General features: G+C 27.8%; 1 long non-coding RNA gene across 1 annotated transcript; it reads left to right on the forward strand.

Moving 5' to 3' along the window:
• The first annotated feature begins 5,201 nt into the window (after window positions 1–5,201).
• LOC122849976 lies at window positions 5,202–10,776 on the forward strand. Its single transcript, XR_006373615.1, has 4 exons — window positions 5,202–5,636; window positions 6,668–6,870; window positions 8,248–8,450; window positions 9,291–10,776. It is a non-coding gene; the product is annotated as an uncharacterized LOC122849976 (long non-coding RNA).
• The last annotated feature ends 7,186 nt before the right edge of the window (window positions 10,777–17,962 follow it).

Raw genomic sequence — 17,962 nt, forward strand, 5'->3', positions numbered from 1 at the left:
TCATGAAATTACTTATAAGTCGAAAAATAAATTCAGTGCTATTATGACAAATGGCTCAGGAATGGATGTTGCTTACCCCTTAATTTCTATGGCTAAATTAGTTCTTTGAAAATTAAGCGGTAAGCAACATCCATTCCTTAGCCATTTTTCCCATACCTTTTATATTGTTTAAATAAATTGAAAGCTATGGGAAAAATGGCTAAAGAATGGATGTTGCTTACCTTTTAATTTGTTTGGCTCAACTAATTCTTTAAAAATTAAGAGGTAAGCAACATTCATTTTTTAGCCATTTTCCCCATAGCTTTAAATTTTTTTATTTAATTGCAATAAGATAAACCAAAGTTCCTACCCTCAAATTTGTTTTCTTCAATCAAGAAAATATTAATTTCTATTTGACATGAGTTTCTATTTTGAGTTATTCAATATCTAATTTTTTTAGATTTGTTTATAACCGTTATAACTTTCGGGATAATAAAGCCCAGGCTTGAACAACTGTGCCAGGCTTGTGCGAGGGTCGTGTATCAAGCCTTGGGAGCACAGGCTTGACACAAGACTGTCCCCGTTGTTTTTAACCAGCCTCACACAGGCCTCAATAATCCAAGCCTGTGTCAAGCTTGTGCTTTTGTTTCCCTCTCGAATAAATTCATTCATATAAAAAATTTTGACTGACTCTTTCATGAATACCCCGGTAGTTGACATCATAGAGCATTGGAGTTCCACGTAAGAGACCTCGGATCGATCCCCCGTTACGCCGTTCATTTTCGTTCATATAATCATCGTTAATTCAAATTGTATAGTGTAAAAAATAATAATGTCAACTTAATAAATTAATAATAATTGTTAATTTATATTTTTTTATAATTTTTTTTGCAAGCCGGTGTCAAGCCTGGAAACACAAGACTGTGTCAAGCTTGGTAACACAAGACTGTGTCAAGCTTGGTAACACAAGACTGTATCGAGCCTGGGAACACAAGCCTGTGTCAAGTCCGATACACTAGTCCGACACCAGCAAATACATCGTGAACATTCCACACTTGACACAGGCTCGTGTCTCAGGCCTGACACAGGCCCGAGAACCGGGTAATCAGGCTTGTCCTAGGCTATATTTGGAGTTATTATCAACATAGAGACTTTGTATTAGGCATCGAAAAAGCTTTTTTAAGAAGTCTAGTGCTTCCTGGAAAAAATTTTTTCTGTGATTTTTTTTTTTTTTTTCCAAATTTCAAGGTTTTTTTGTTTTGTTTCAGACGCTATTGCTTAGAGCAGAAAAAGTCCATGTTGCGGGCGATTGAGTTTTGGAAGACGCATTCTTTGAGCCTAAAACGAAGTCTCAATATTGATTTTTTTTACGAGTTATTGCTGACGCCTTTTTTTTTTGTTTTTTCTATTTTTTTTTGTTTTTTCGGACCGCCATATTTGGGGTGGACACGACACCGGAACCAATTCGGTATCGGTTTCGTTTCCTTTCGGTTTTTTGGAACGGAACCGGTACAACACTGGCTTTTGAGTCGACAAAACGGAACCGATACAAAACTCGACTTTTCTGCCCGAAACTTGCCGGAAGTTTCGGCGATTTCGGCTTCGGATAGATAGTTTTCATTTTTTTTTTTAAATTTTACGGGTCATAAAAATATTTATGTTTCTATTGGTCTTAATGTTTTTGAAATTCAATATTCGTACGATAAAAAGGGATTAAAAAAATATATTTTATTTTATATAAACATTTTCAAGATTATTTCGAAATATGAAGCCATTGCTCTCGACAGAAATAGTTTATCATGCTATGGTTCCTCAAATTTTAAAACACAACAAAAAACGATATTTTTTTTCAATTATTTATTACTTTTTTAAGCGTAGAAAAGTGCGGCAAGTCGGCAACGTTGTAAGTGTTATATCATATATGCCCACACAACTCGTTACGATTTTTTTTTATAATGACATATATCTACAAGTTCAAACCAATTTTTTTCTTCTTGATAAATCCCAAGTGGAAAAAATAAAAATATAATTAAATTAAATTTACATGTAATTTATATGAAATCTATATCTATACAAAAAATAAATTTATTTGAAATTTTGAAAAAATAAAAACTAAATTTAAAATATATCCGATTTTTTTTTTTTCCATCACCAATAAAAAAAAACTTTATTTGCGGATATGTTTTAAATTTAATTTATATTTTTTCTTAATATAAAAAATAAAATAAATTTACTTAAATTTTTTTTATTGACATTGCAAAAAGAAAATTTGGATATATATTTCAATATATATTTTCAAAATATAAAATAAATTTACTTTTTGTATTTGTTTTAAAACATTAATTAAATTTAATTTACATGTAAAATTTTGAATTTGAAATAATATTATATTAACTTTTAATGTACAGTAAATATCAATTATATTTTTTCAAAATCGAAATCATATATATTTTATATTTATATTAAATATATTTTGAATATAAATTAAATTCATTTTATTTTTTCAATAAATATATTATTTCCACTTGGGATTGCTTTGTGTTTTAAATTGTAAATTTCAGTTTTACAATAATGTCTGATAAGGGCAAACTAACAAAAAAAAAAGACGTTTGGACGAAAGTAATACAACTGAGAGTGAGACACTGAATTAATAAATAAAATAAATAAATAAAATAATTAAGAAAATAAATAATGATAAAATATTTGTGTCTTTTGGCTTTTTGATAATTTTTTTTGATAATTCAAATATTTATAATTTTTTTACAGTGATTTGAAAAAATAAAATACGGAAAAAAATAGTCACCTGTAGTAGTTGTTTATATGTTACGTATTTTATTTATAGAGTTGGAATTTGGTAATAAAAAATTTTTTCTAGTGAAAATAAAAAAAAATAAAAATACGAAACTGACGAAACCGAAACGGAACGACACTGGCAATTTTCAATTTTACTGAAGCTTACCCAAAACCGGAACCGAAACGAAACAAGGCCTGACGGAACCGGAGCCGAACCGGGACGGAACCAGCAATTTTTGAATTTAGACGAAACCGGTACGGAACTTGTCTGAATTCGGTATCGTTTTGGTTCGTGTCCAGCCCTAGCCATATTTGGAGTTATTATCAAAATAGAGATTTTGTATTAGGCTCAAAAGTAGCTCCTTCGAAAGGTCTAGTGCTTTTCAGAAAATTTCTGTTCTATGATGCATACTTTTTGAAAAAAAAAAAAATGTCTTTTTTTTGATGTGTAAACATCTTTAGGCACGGGTTGGGTATGGAGTAAAAGGAAAAAACATAGAATTTAGACGTCAGATCCGGTAACGGACCTGGGCAGGAATCCATTTTCTGACAGTCTATACATGAACAGTTCTGTAGTATAGATGAATTTAAATGCGAGTATTTATATATTTAATTTATTTATTATTATATATATAATATATATATGCGCCGTTGTATATATTAATATACAAGTATTTTATTTGTATTATTAGTTATACTTGCATTTGTTAGGCGAAGTAAAGTTCATATTGTACATATATATATATGCATATATGCAAGTATTTTTCATTTACAAGATTAATATACCTATTATTATTGTTTATATAAAATAATATTTCCTATATTCAAAACATAATATTGGATTATTATACAATAATAATTTATTTATAATATTGACTAATTTTATGTTTTAAAAAAAGAGAAATAGACATTGATGTGTTAGCTTGGAAGAAAAAAATATTATTGTAATTGTACGATAATTTTACAATATAATTTATTTATACTTTTTTAATCAAAGTAAAAGAAAAATGGTATACTTGATAAATGTTCATATTCATAATTATTATGTTTATTATAGTATATTAAAAAAGGTACTTTTTAGTTTAAAAAATAATTTTTGATTTAAACTAAAAAGTGCCTTTTTTAATAAGTATAATGTATTACGTATGAAAAAACACAGTGATATTCAAAGTTTCAATATCGATATTATTAGGATTCAACTATATATTATATTTCATCTGTCGATATTTATTGATTTCAAATTATTCAAGTTTGTTTAACATACTAAATGCGAAATAGTGTTTGTAAAATATAGTTTGGGAACTGAACTATCGAGGTGCTGTAATGTATGTTACACGGCGTATAAAAGTAAAGACGTATTAATCCAAATAAAAATAAAAAAAAATTAATAAAACAAATACAAATCTATTACATCGACACTTTCAGAGGATATTATTATATCCTAGACAACATGTTTTTTTATTCACCCGGTAAAATAAGGTAGATCTAAATAGATTTGTTGCCGTAGATCTGCTGATTGAGCGCATCTATGTAGATCTACCCAAAAAAAATCTTACCCGTTCGTTGTAATACCTCCATAATTTGTATCTTTTTTTTATTGGTTGATTTCCAGGTTCTGACATATTGTGTTTTTTTATTAATTAATTTTTTACTAAAGATAATATAGTCAATATATTTTGATTAACTTTACATTTACTCGTAAGTTATAATAAAATGTATAATAATTGTGCAAAATACGTATTACAAAAAATTTTATGTTTGTCTTTGTAACCTCTTTGGATACCGCGATACGAACTGTGGTCTTCTAAGGTCACTAAGAAAGAAGACCCTCATAAAATTTAACTATTTCCTGATGGCCAGGGTTTTTTGTTTTCTATATATTGAAAAAAATACTGTAAATTCTCTGAATAGAAATCTTGAAAAAAAAGAGAAAGAAAATTTCAAAGACTACAGATATTTTGTTTCAAATACCAAATCAGAGGAAAACAGAAACAGAAATGAAAAATTATAAAAAAAAGAACGACAAAGATTTTTTTTTCATACAATTTTTTATGTAATTTTTTAACAATTAAGTTTTTTGTTCTCGTATATTTAACAGAAAACAGAAAAATATTATAAACAAAATGTAAATATGGCAATAAATGAATGTATATCTCATTGCATCAACTATTTATAATTTTATTTTATCTTTTGTTAAATGATAATGTGAAAAAACTATATTTCGTATGCTCGTCTTGAGATATATAGATGTGCAAATACTTGTACCAAATCTCAATTAAGCTCGAAAATGTATTTCCATAAAAAAAGTCATGATAAAGTTTGAAATAAAATAAATTTTTTCTAAAGACAAACGTACAATAATACGGAAAATAATGAAAAAAAAAAAAAAAAATTAAAAAACTCAAAAATAAGAGATATTTATATGCACGTGCACATATGCAATCATAAAAACATATTCTGTTGACATTCAAAATTTGGCAGGGTTATATTCATGTCTCTTTCTATTTCTTTAGTTTTCTAAGGCCAACCCCTACACTGTAAACTAAACGACGTCACTGAACTCCCCACCAAAGAAACCTAGCTTCGAAATCCAACAGAATACTCAATACAGGCTCAAGCTCCATACCCTTGGGCAGATTACAGTCGACTGTTGTTGACCGTGGTCAACAGCCATACCCAGTCATCGTACAAGAAATTTTTTCAACCACTTTTTTTTCTGCAGTTTCTGATTTAAAAATAAGTCACCACTTAAATATTTTTCGTGTACAAGCAAATTTTATGGTGTTAGTGATTTTTTCAAAATTGAATTTAAGTGTTATATTGTGATAATAATACATTTCTGTCTACTATAAATATGTCAACAAGTAAGTAAAATACGAAAATTGAAATTTCTTTTTTCTTTTTATTGATGTTTTATATTGAACACACATGCAAAAATTAAAAGCTCACGACAAAATATTCAAACTAAAAATAATACCCATCTATAATCTATATAAAATATATACAAAAATTTTAGAAAAAAATAAGGGTATATAACATAAGTGTATTTGAATACAAGCAGAATTATTTAATGCTTTTTTAAAAAATTTTTTATCAACAAAAAGTACAGTCCGATAAAAAGTCTACATTTGGTATATATAGAAATATAAAAAATATATTTTTTTTTAAATAGAAAATAAAAATTCATATTTAAAATTATTTTTAGGAAAATATATCTTTTGAAGAAAAAAAAAATAAATGAAAGAGACAGCTGGATAATAATCTTTGATATTTTTAATTTTTCATATTTATTTATTTATATTTATATTATGCAATTTATTATGAGTATTTATATAAATTTTCTTTCCAAAATATCATATACAAATTATGTATAAATTATATATAGACACGGTTTAAAAAAAATATGAACATAGATAACATACTATTTAGGTGTTTCATATATATTATACGCGTAAAGTTTTCAACGCATAATTGTTTGTCTTTTTATTTTGGCTAGCTTTTTTTTTCTCAGTTATTCATATTGCGACGTTGCTATAGAGTGATCAACAACAAGTTGGAAAAAAATTGATAGTCAATCAACATACATTAAATATTATTTAAAAAATATGTTTTTAATTTTTAATGTTTTTTTTTTTTTTTTTGTCTCAAAAACCTATATTTTCCTCAAAGTAATTTTGAAAAATAAATTTGTATTTTCTATCTAAGAAAAACTATGTTTTCTAAATTCCTATATTTAATAAATATTTTTTTTGATTGAACTACATCCATACTTTTATTATTATAAATGAACAAATTTGCTAATTTACATGATCTTAAAAATTCACATCATCATAAAAATTTTATAAATTTTTTCTGTATATAAATTTTATTTAGATTATTTATCAATTATTTATAGATTATACATACCAGATCGGCCCAAAACTATGTATGATCTATATAAAATCTATACATATTGTATACAAATTTTATGTATAAACTATATCATACTTTTTCACGTGAGTTGTACATTAACTGGACAACCGTCTAGAATTGGAGGACACTAACACCCAGGACCGCCTGCCGAGAATCTTCATGTACGGGCTTGAGATACGATCATAGGTATAATTGGCTGTACCCAAATTCAGTCCCGTGGCAGTCCCATAGTGCACCCCGTGGCGGCTCATTGCGGATTATGGCCATCATGACCATCCGTAGTTTTTTTTTTTTGACTCGTTTCGTCTATTTTTGCCAAGTTCAAAATAAGAGACTTATTTTTTTTTTGTAAAATTTAATTATATAATTGTGACGTAACATAATAAAATCGAGCAAAGTCAAAAATTTCACTGGTAAAATTATAAAGATATTGTGTGTTTGGCTATAATTGAAGCTCAGTAAAAAATCCAGCTAAGGGAAAAATTAAGCTGGTAAAATTATGTAGATATTGTTTGTTTGGTTGTAACTAAAGCTAAGTAAAAAATCTAGTTAAGTAAAAAATGTCGCTAAGGGAAAAATTAAGCTGGTAAAATTATGTAGATATTGATTGTTTGGCTATAATTAAAGCTAAGTAGAAAATTTAACTAAGTAAAATAATGCAAATATTGGTGTGTGGCTACAATTACAGCTAAGTACAAAATCTAGCTGAGTAAAATAATGTAGATATTAATCGTTTGGCTACAGTTACAGCTAAGTAGAAAATCTATAGCTAAGTAAAAAATTTTGCTGGTAAAATAATGTAGATATTGATTGTGTGGCTCCAATTACAGCTGAGTAAAATAATGTAGATATCTAAGTTTTTTTGTTTTTAAGGGACTTAAGTTTTTTTGTAAAATTTAATTTTTTTTTCTGAGTCCATTATTTTGAACTTGGCAAAACTAGACGAAACTATTCAAAAAATAAAAATGACTACGGACGGCCATGGAAACCAGAATGAACGATAAGTCACGTCCCTCACCGTGGGAGTGCCACACGGGACTAAATTTGGATATTGCCGTATAATTTAAAAAAAAAATTTTATTAACTTTAAAGTCTATTTCAATCGAGGGGGAAGTCACTTGTGTAATCTGGCGTACATCAAGAGAAGAATCTTTAATAATCTCTTGTAATCTTACAGAAATGATTACGGAAAAATCGTGTAAACAATGTAATCTAAAGTACTCTTGTAATCTTTTATAATCATCAATAATCTTTAAAAATTTTATGTAATCACCAGTAATCTTACGTCGTATATATGTAATCTGCGAAAATTTCTTGTAATCCTCTTTTAACTTAATCTCCTCTTTTAAATAAATTTGTATTTTCTATCTAAGAAAAACTATGTTTTCTATATTCCTATATTTAATAAATATTTTTTTTGATTGAACTACATCCATACTTTTATTATTAAAAATGAACAAATTTGCTAATTTACATGATCTTAAAAATTCACATCATCATAAAAATTTTATAAATTTTTTCTGTATATAAATTTTATTTAGATTATTTATCAATTATTTATAGATTATACATACCAGATCGGCCCAAAACTATGTATGATCTATATAAAATCTATACATATTGTATACAAATTTTATGTATAAACTATATCATACTTTTTCACGTGAGTTGTACATTAACTGGACAACCGTCTAGAATTGGAGGACACTAACACCCAGGACCGCCTGCCGAGAATCTTCATGTACGGGCTTGAGATACGATCATAGGTATAATTTAAAAAAAAAATTTTATTAACTTTAAAGTCTATTTCAATCGAGGGGGAAGTCACTTGTGTAATCTGGCGTACATCAAGAGAAGAATCTTTAATAATCTCTTGTAATCTTACAGAAATGATTACGGAAAAATCGTGTAATCAATGTAATCTAAAGTACTCTTGTAATCTTTTATAATCATCAATAATCTTTAAAAGTTTTATGTAATCACCAGTAATCTTACGTCGTATATATGTAATCTGCGAAAATTTCTTGTAATCCTCTTTTCTCTGTTTTCAGATCGCGCATGCGTGTGTATATATGCACATGTACAGTATACTAATTTTTTTTTTTTTATTCGTTTTTCATTATTCTTTTTTTTCTTTTTTGAATGAAAGATTACAGGGAATCTTTGTGATTACCAAAAAAAAGTAATTTCGTGCAATCATTAGGAATATTGCATGATTACAGGTAATCTGTAATCTGGTGTAATCGTTAATAATCGTCAATAATCTCGTGTAATTTTTTTGAAATCTTTGAATTTTAGGTGTAATCATAAAAAATTACTGGGATTCTTTGTGATTACAAAAAAAGTAATTTTGTGTAATCATTGGAAAGAATATAGGAATTTGTTATTTTTGTATATTTATGAAGCACTTGAAAATAAATTCAGTCTTATCTCATTTCTATAAAAATAAATGTTTAAAGATATGTGTATACATATTTGTTCCATGAAGACAATGCCAAATTTTTATAGTACAAGTTTATGAGTTAATAGATAAATTTGCTTTATGAATACTTATAAAGTATAGTATTTTTACATAATTTAATTTCATTTATGTACTTTTTTTTTAGAATGGGCCATGACCGTTGCTCGTCGTGCAGGTTTGCAACAACAACCAAGACGAATGTACATGAAATCGATGACTGAAAAAATTGGTGCGATAAAACGTATCTTCTGGAACGAACAACGTAATTAAGATAAATGTTAAAACTTTCTTTTTTTTTATTTTACACATTATTAAATATTTTTTGAAGAAATATTAAAAGTATTAAAAAAAGTACAAGTTGTTGTTACCAACAGAAATCTACCGGCAGATTCAAGAACCCACCGCAAGGTGTCCTCTAAAGCGGTCATACTAAATTGGAGGATGCGTTCAAACAAAAAACAAAAAGTTTAATTTTAATAAAGTATAAGAATATAATTTTTTCGATAATAAAGAGAATTAAAAATTTAATTAATTAAAAATAAAAAAACAGTTTAGAATTGAAATATATAATTTTGGAATTATTCCTAATATAAAAAGGACAAACATCATCGGTCTTCCGGACATTTGATTGGTCATTGTTTTTTTCTCACTTACTCTCATACAAATTTCTTTCTGTTTGCTTTTTTCTATTATTTTTTTATTTATTTCGTTAGCAACGAAAAAACAACAAAAAAAAGCGAGTAAACAAAATTTGTTTTGATACTTTTTATATATTTTTTTTTAAAATTGACATATTAAGATAGCACAACTTTTTTATTAATTATTAGATCTTGATGCAATTGGGCTTGAAATTTTGTGCGAATTATGTGTTTTTTATGTGTGAAGAAATAAATTTGAAAGAAAATTTTTTTAAATATTTTTTATATTTTTTTAAAAAATTGACATATTAAGCTAGCACAACTTTTTTAATAATCATCGGATCTCGATGCAATTGGGCTTAAAATTTTGTGCGAATTATGTGTTTTTCATGTGTGAAGAAATAAATTTGAAAGAAAATTTTTTTTTTATTTTTTACATTTTTTTAAAAAATTCAAATATTAAGCTAGCACAACTTTCTCAATAATCATCGGATCTCGATGCAATCGGGCTTAAAATTTTGTGCGAATTATGTGTTTTTTATGTGTGAAGAAATAAATTTGAAAGAAAATTTTTTTAAATATTTTTTATATTTTTTAAAAAAATTCAAATATTAAGCTAGCACAACTTTCTCAATAATCATCGGATCTCGATGCAATTGGGCTTAAAATTTTCTGCGAATTATGTGTTTTTTATGTGTGAAGAAATAATTCAAAAACAAAATTTTTTCAAATATTTTTTATATTTTTTTTTAATATTGACATATTAAGGTAGCACAACTTTTTCAGTAAACATTTAATCTTGATGTTATTAGACTAAAAATTACGTGTGAATTATGTGTGATTTATGTGTAAATAAATAAATTTAAAAAATTTTTCGTCAATTTATTTATTCTTTTATTTTTTTATGATAATACTTGTGTTAATAAAATCAATGAACAATGAACCTTTTAGAAGGTATAGATACAGGCGCGCGTAGCGCGCCAATGTGCTCGTTGCTGCAAATATGTAAAACTATTGTAACTCTGTTTTTTTAAATCATTGTAAGTGTAAACCATTGGTATTTATAGCAAATAATTTCTATTATACTTGAAAATATAAAAAAATAAAAATATATACAACTTACCTTTTGTCCTTTTTAATAAAAAAAATTAATATTTTTATGTTTAATAATAAGTTGTAAATAAATTGTTATCAAGTTTTTTATATAGATGTGAATAGATCTATTTAGATGTGGAAGCTGCCTATGAATGCTATACCGTAGACCCGAATCAATCTATGTAGATCTGCGTTGATCTACATCGTCCAAACATATTTTACTATAGTTTAGTCAGTTGAGTAGATCTACATAGATGCGCTCAATCAGCAGATCTACGGCAACACATCTATTTAGATCTACCTTATTTTTTCCCGGGTAGTATTGTAAAATTTTTAATTATTGGGTATGGTAAATGTTTTAGGATTATAGGTGGGATGTTGTCTAGTCCACTAGATGTTTTATTTGGTAGTCTTTTAAGGATGTTAATGACATCGTTAGTTGAACACATTCTCAATTCATTGTTGTTTTTTGTGAGGTATTGTGTTGGATTGTGTGCTAGATTTTTTCTGTCAAATGTGGTTATTGTGATGTTGTTTTTTCTGTCATCATTTAATTTTTTTATTAAATTTTCTGCTGTGTTGTTGATTATGTTTGTGTTCATTGCTGTTGCATTTAGTCTTCTTGGTGAATTTATTGTTTCATAGAATGCCCCTATGACATTTAGTTTGTCAATTGGGTCTGTGAATATGTATTTGTCATTTTCTATTGGTGTGTTTGGTAAATCACAGTTGCATCTGTCTAATACATTGTTGTTGTTTGTATCAATGTGTTGGTCTTGAAGTTCTATTGATTGTTTTTTCCTGAATAATCTGTTGATTATTGGGAAAAATTTATTGTGATTTCTATGATCAATTTGTGTAACTTGTGCATTCCAGTAGGCTAGGTTTGTTTTTTCTAGTTCCACTCTTATTGCTTCTCTAGTTTGTGTTATTTGTTTTTTGACTTGTTTTGTTTCTAGTTTTTTTTTTGTTGGATCTGTTTTCAGTAGTTTATTGTATTTTGTTATTAATTTGGTTTTTTCTTTTTGTAATTTTTTTATTTTTGAATTGAGATATTTGTGTATGTCAGCTTTTGATTTTATTTTTGGTACTGTGGTTTCGATAGTGTTGATGATTGCTGTTTCTATTTTTACCAGGTGTTCATCAATCTCTTTTATTGCGAGATTTCTGTCACTAGGTAGATTGATGTTATAATTTTTTTCTAGTTGTTTTGTGAATTTACCCCATTTTGTTGATTTATATTTATATTTAGCTGTTTGTGGTTGTTGGAAATTTATGGTTTCCTCGGCTGTTAAATTTATTGTGAATGATAGTGCATTATGATCGCTATCATAAGGTATGGTTTTTAATTTGCCAGGATTAGCTGGATCTGTGTATATGTTTAGTCTTGAGTCAGCTGTGCATAAGTCGAGGTATGTTAGTGCTGCTGTGAATGTAGGTTCAGATGCTGTGTAGATCTTGGCTCTATACAATGGAGGGTTGCCGACCGTTTTCCCGAATCCATTTACCCGAATTACCACTTTCCCGGCGGACAATTTCCCGAATACCGAATTCCCGAATCCATTTTCCCGAATTCTATTTTCCCGAAGGGTATACTTCCCGAAATAAACTTGATTTTTATATAATTTTTTATGTTTATTTATTATTAATTTAAAGATTAACATTGTATGCAATTGTTCGCAAAAATTCTAATAATTTTCTTTCTTCTTTGTATGATCCGTAATTCAAAGTGACTGATCGTATTCGATTCTTAAAGTCTATCCATTTTTTTTTTGGTTCAGCTTTTATCTTTCTACCAAGACCAACTTCAGCAATAGCAATCTCTGTATCAGCTTGCTCTTTTTGGAACTCGGATAATGCTGAGTAGAGATCCGGATGATGTTTTCCAATAACTATACGGAATCTATTGTGCCAGCCTTCACTTAGATTGTTAGTTTTATCAGAGTCATCTACAGTGGCCTGGTGCTGATTCCAAATGTCTGGAGAATAACGAGGGGCTACAGCTTTTCTCCTTCCTTGTCCTTTTCGGCCAAGCACGTAGTTCTCCTCAAAATACTTTAAAATCGGCTCAAGAACATCCGGTGAATTATGCTTTAAAAGCAAAAAAACTTCCACCACATCTTCTGTGGGTACATATGCCAATGCCAATATCATATGAACGTGAGTTTTTATTGAACGATCGTTTGGATCATTGTATACTTGTTGCAGTCCTGCAGCCTGGACTTGGCGATAAACAGATTGGCCTATGTGGAAAAAACAACAGCTTATAAGTAAATATATAATATATAATATATTTATATGCATAATCAATATATAATATATGATAATTACTTTGAATGTGCCATCTAAAAACCAACAATCACTTTTGGCCAATATCTCTAGATTCCGCCGTGTTGAAAATACAAGAACTCTATTTTTTTTATCATCATCTCCATGCTCGTCTTCAGCTTCGTTTTCATTTGTTTTGTTTTCATTTGTACTGGATCAAAAATAGTTATAGCTCGTGCAGAACACTCTTTTCCACGTAATTTTCGACAATCCCAGTAAGTTTTTACAATGGAGCTGTGTTTTCTATCCAAGATGCTAGGTATCTGCCTCTTGAATTATTTTGTCTGTCACCAAAATTTTTGTGTCTGGCATTAAAGTCACCAGCTATGATGTAGTAATTATTTGGATCATCTAGTTTGAGTTTATTGAAAAGTTGATTGAGTTCTGAGATAAATAAATCTCTGTTGTCATTTGTTGCATATATGCTGACTCTGTACAGGTTGTTTTGTTCTGATGTGATCATTTTTATTATTGTGTATTCTAGTATTTCATTTGTTTTTGAGCTTGGTTGAGTTATTGTGTTGTAGCAAATATTTTTATGTATAAATGTGGCTGTTCCACCTTCCTTGTGAAAATTTATAAATTTTCGGGTTTTTCATCTAATTTTAATACTTAAAAAAAAGGGAAAATGGGCGTAACAACCTTTGATAAAGGATAAAGGGCGTATGTCCAAGGATTTACGCCTTTTTTCCCGTTATCAAAATAATATTTGGTAAAAGATGAAGGGCATATTTTCAATTTTATTTGAAATTTATTTAATGGCAGGATTTTTAAAATTATGATTGTTTACTGATAATTATACATAATTTATTATCAATAAGAAAAACATAAAAATAATTACAAATCTTCATCTTTTATTAAAAATGATTTTGAGAATGGAAAAAAGGCGTAAGTCCCTGAACATACGCACTTTTATTTTCTCTAAGCCTTAAAATTAGATGCAAAGCCCGAAAATTTATAAATTCGCACTCACGCCCTTTTTCTTTTAGAAAAAGAAAAATTCCTAAAAATGGCACTTACGCCCTTCTTCCATTAATGTGACGATATAAATAATAAAATTTATAATAATAATATTCGAAATATAAATACTAATAATTATTATTAACTAATAATATTTATATTTGAATATTATTGTGAGTATTAATATTATTATTATTATTATTATTAATATTCAGCGTCACATGAAACTACTCTGAAAGAAGTTTCACTTCCCCGCGCGTACTCGCAACACGCTAATTTTTTTTAATAGTTTTTAGAGGCGCTTATGAACAAACTCTCTGAGTTCAGTGGTTCAAAAGTTATAGACTTTTTTTTTTTTTGGTTGATAAATTCAATATTGCGGCTGAGCCTATGGCTCCTAGCCTCCGTAAAAACCTTCATCACAAAGCTTAGAAAAATATTTATAAACTTTGGGTAATGTCAAGACCTAAAAACAACTTTTATGATGCTAAAGGAAAAATGATTTGTTTTGGTTACAGAAAATTTGAAGACAAATTTAAATCATCTAAATTTAATGAGTTGAATAGATTATTATGTCAGTTGTAAGTAAGTTCAATAATTTCTAGTAATAATAAAAAAACTATTTTTAAATTGTTATTTATATTTTATGTATATTTTAGAAAAACTCAGATAATTTCTTAGGTTCTCGAACTACTTTCAAGTACAGTTTATGTTATCTGAACAAAAAAAAAAAACACAGTTTTTTTTACAAAAAGAAGCGTCAAGTTTTCGAAATCCCTACTAATTATGTGATTATAATAATTTTATTTTATATTGAAATTTATTAATTTTTAAGATACAAAAAGATATAATACCAACATAAGTCAAGAAGGAAATATTTAACGCAAATAATTAAGTCTTAATCTTTGACAAAATTTTATACTTGACCCTGCCCGGTTCTTCCCAAATAAAATTTAAAGCCTACACAAGTCAAATCACCGAGTCATCGGCCTGACCCCTACCGATTCACTTGGAATTTTTTTTCTAGGTGTATTTTGGACCAAAAAACGACCTTATTTTTTTTCAAATTTTTTCCACCATTTTTACACCATAAAATAATTTTTTTTTTCCTACTATCGAGTATTTCTCAAATTAGACCAGGTTTAAAATTCTGAAATTTTTCCTATATCATCTTGAGGTAAAAACAAGTCACCCATAAAAATTTGGGAATGGGCCGAGAATAATTACTAATTTTTTTATAACTGATTGAAAAAAAATTTTTTTACCAATTTTAAAATAATCTAATTTTAGAATAATCTAATAATGGTTTCTTGTAGAGAAATCGAAAATAAAAATAAATGATATCCGGGCAAATTTTGGTTCTTTCCATATTTCGAGGGTAAAAGCTTCAAAAATTGAATTTTGAGCATCGCAGTTTTTCGATCTTTCCATCCTTAAATATAGGGAAAAACAAAATTCATCAAGATATCATTTATTTTTATTTTTGATTTCTCTACAAGAAACCATTATTAAATTTTTCTATTTTAAAATTCGTAAAAAATTTTTTAATCACTATAAAATTAGTAATTCTCGGCCCATTGGTACATGGTGTTTTACCTCGGATATAGGAAAAATTTCAGAATAAACCTGGTCTAATGAAATACTCGATGAGAAAAACAAATTATTGACACATGGTTAAATGGTGGAAATTGAAAAAATAAGGTCGTTTTTTGGTCCAAAATACACCTAGAAAAAAATTTCCAAGTGAATCGGTGGGGGTCAGGCCAATGACTCGGTGATTTGACTTGGAATGCCCCATATATATATATCTCTATATGTATGTGTAGACGTGCTTTTGAGGTCCATTTCAGTCATTTATCCAGGACTTCGAGGACATTTCTACATTTTGAGGACGGTCCTCGTTATTCTTTAGGTGACGACGTTAGTTTAAGGACCGTCTTCAAAAAAAATATTTTATTCTGGAATTATTTCAAGACCCTCAATTTTTTTCAATAATTTTCAGGGACGGTCCTCAAAATGCAGAAATGTCCTTAAAATGAACTATTGATAAAGGCATAGATTTTGAAGACAGTCCCCAAAAAACGTATTTAGTTTAAGAGCGATTTTGGGGACATTATTTGATCAGTCAGGATTTCAAACTTGTAAATTTCCAAAAGCTAGTTCTATTATTATGATTAATCCGGTATTACTTTTTAATTTTGATACAAATAATAGTTTTAAAATTATACTGGATTTTTCTCTGAAGTATTAGTTAAGAATATTATTTTAATATTGAAGAATTGAGTACAGATGTTACTCACTAATACCTGTATAAGTATATTAATTATCCGTGTCAATAAATGAGAATAGTAAATAATACTCCTAGCAGTTTTATTTTAAATATTCATATACGGATATAAAAGAAACTAAATTTTTTTTTTTTTTTAAATTAAGTCTTGAACATTGAGGACAAAAAAATGGAATGGATAGAAAAGTCAAATAATAATCATAATAAGTTTTTTTGTAACAATATGTATCCAACATCAATTTAGTGAGTTTGAAATAATGACAAACTCATGACGTGAAAACGTCATGTGTTGTATGAACATGCATCTCTGAGAAATTATTGTTTATACTTTTTTTTATTATTGCGTACTTGATCATCAACACCTAATTTTTTAGTCCCAAGTGGAAAAAATATATTTAATTTATATTTAATGGAAATATAAATTAAATTTAATGGATATACAGTTTTGGACATACTAAAAGTAAATTTAGAAAAAATTTAGAAAAGATTTAGAACAAATATAAATTAAATTTAGAATATGTTCAAGTTTGGACATACTTAAATTAAACTTTTTCTAAATTTTTTCTTAATTTTTTTTTTATTTTTTGTAAATTTTTTTCAAATTTAATTTTCGTATGTTCAAAACAGTATATATTTTAAATTTAGTTTATATTTTTTCTGAAATTTTTCTAAATTTTTTCTAAACTTTTTCTAAATTTAATTTTAGTATGTTCAAAACTGTATATATTTTAAATTTAATTCATATTTTTTCTAAATTTTTTCAAAATATAAAATAAATATATTTCATATTTCCAATAAATATATTTTTTTCACTTGGGAGTGGACTTACACTTAAACTTTGTTTGGAGACATTTTTCCAGTATCCATACTATTTCAACATCATTCTGGCAGAATTAGTGATGGATGAGTTCTGTCATAAAAATAATGAATATGATACAAGTAAGGGATGTAAAATAAAATTTGTAATAACTGGCTGCTTAGATTTTCATTGTAAAAATAATTTTATTACATCAAAATAATTAAAATCGCAAATTAGTACTAAGTGTATATCTAAATATATATACAAAGTCAGTATTTTGAGGACAGTCCCTAAATTCAATGTTATATCAATGGTCTACCATGGTAGAAATATTTCTCCGCCATTATTCGGGCTTTCTCTGGCATTTCTCCGGCATTACACCGTTTTTGGCCCATTTCCGGAGAAATTACTCCGGCATGAAATTGATAGTGGAGGAATTACTCCGGGATGAGATTGATGGTAGGAAAATTACTCCGGCATAAGATCAGTGAAGGAGAAAAAACTCCGGCATGAAAGTAGTGCCCGAGGAATTATTCTGGCATGGGATTAGTGCCGGAGAAATCATTTCGGCATAAGATCAGTGAAGACGAAATCATTCCGGCATGGGATCGATTGCGGAGATTTTATTCCGGCATGGGATTAGTGCCGGAGAAATTATTTCGGCTTGGGATCAGTGGAGGAGAAAAAACTCCGGCATCAAACTAGTGGCG

The sequence above is a fragment of the Aphidius gifuensis genome, linkage group LG1, assembly GCF_014905175.1.
Source record: "Aphidius gifuensis isolate YNYX2018 linkage group LG1, ASM1490517v1, whole genome shotgun sequence".
Lineage (NCBI taxonomy): Eukaryota > Metazoa > Arthropoda > Insecta > Hymenoptera > Braconidae > Aphidius > Aphidius gifuensis.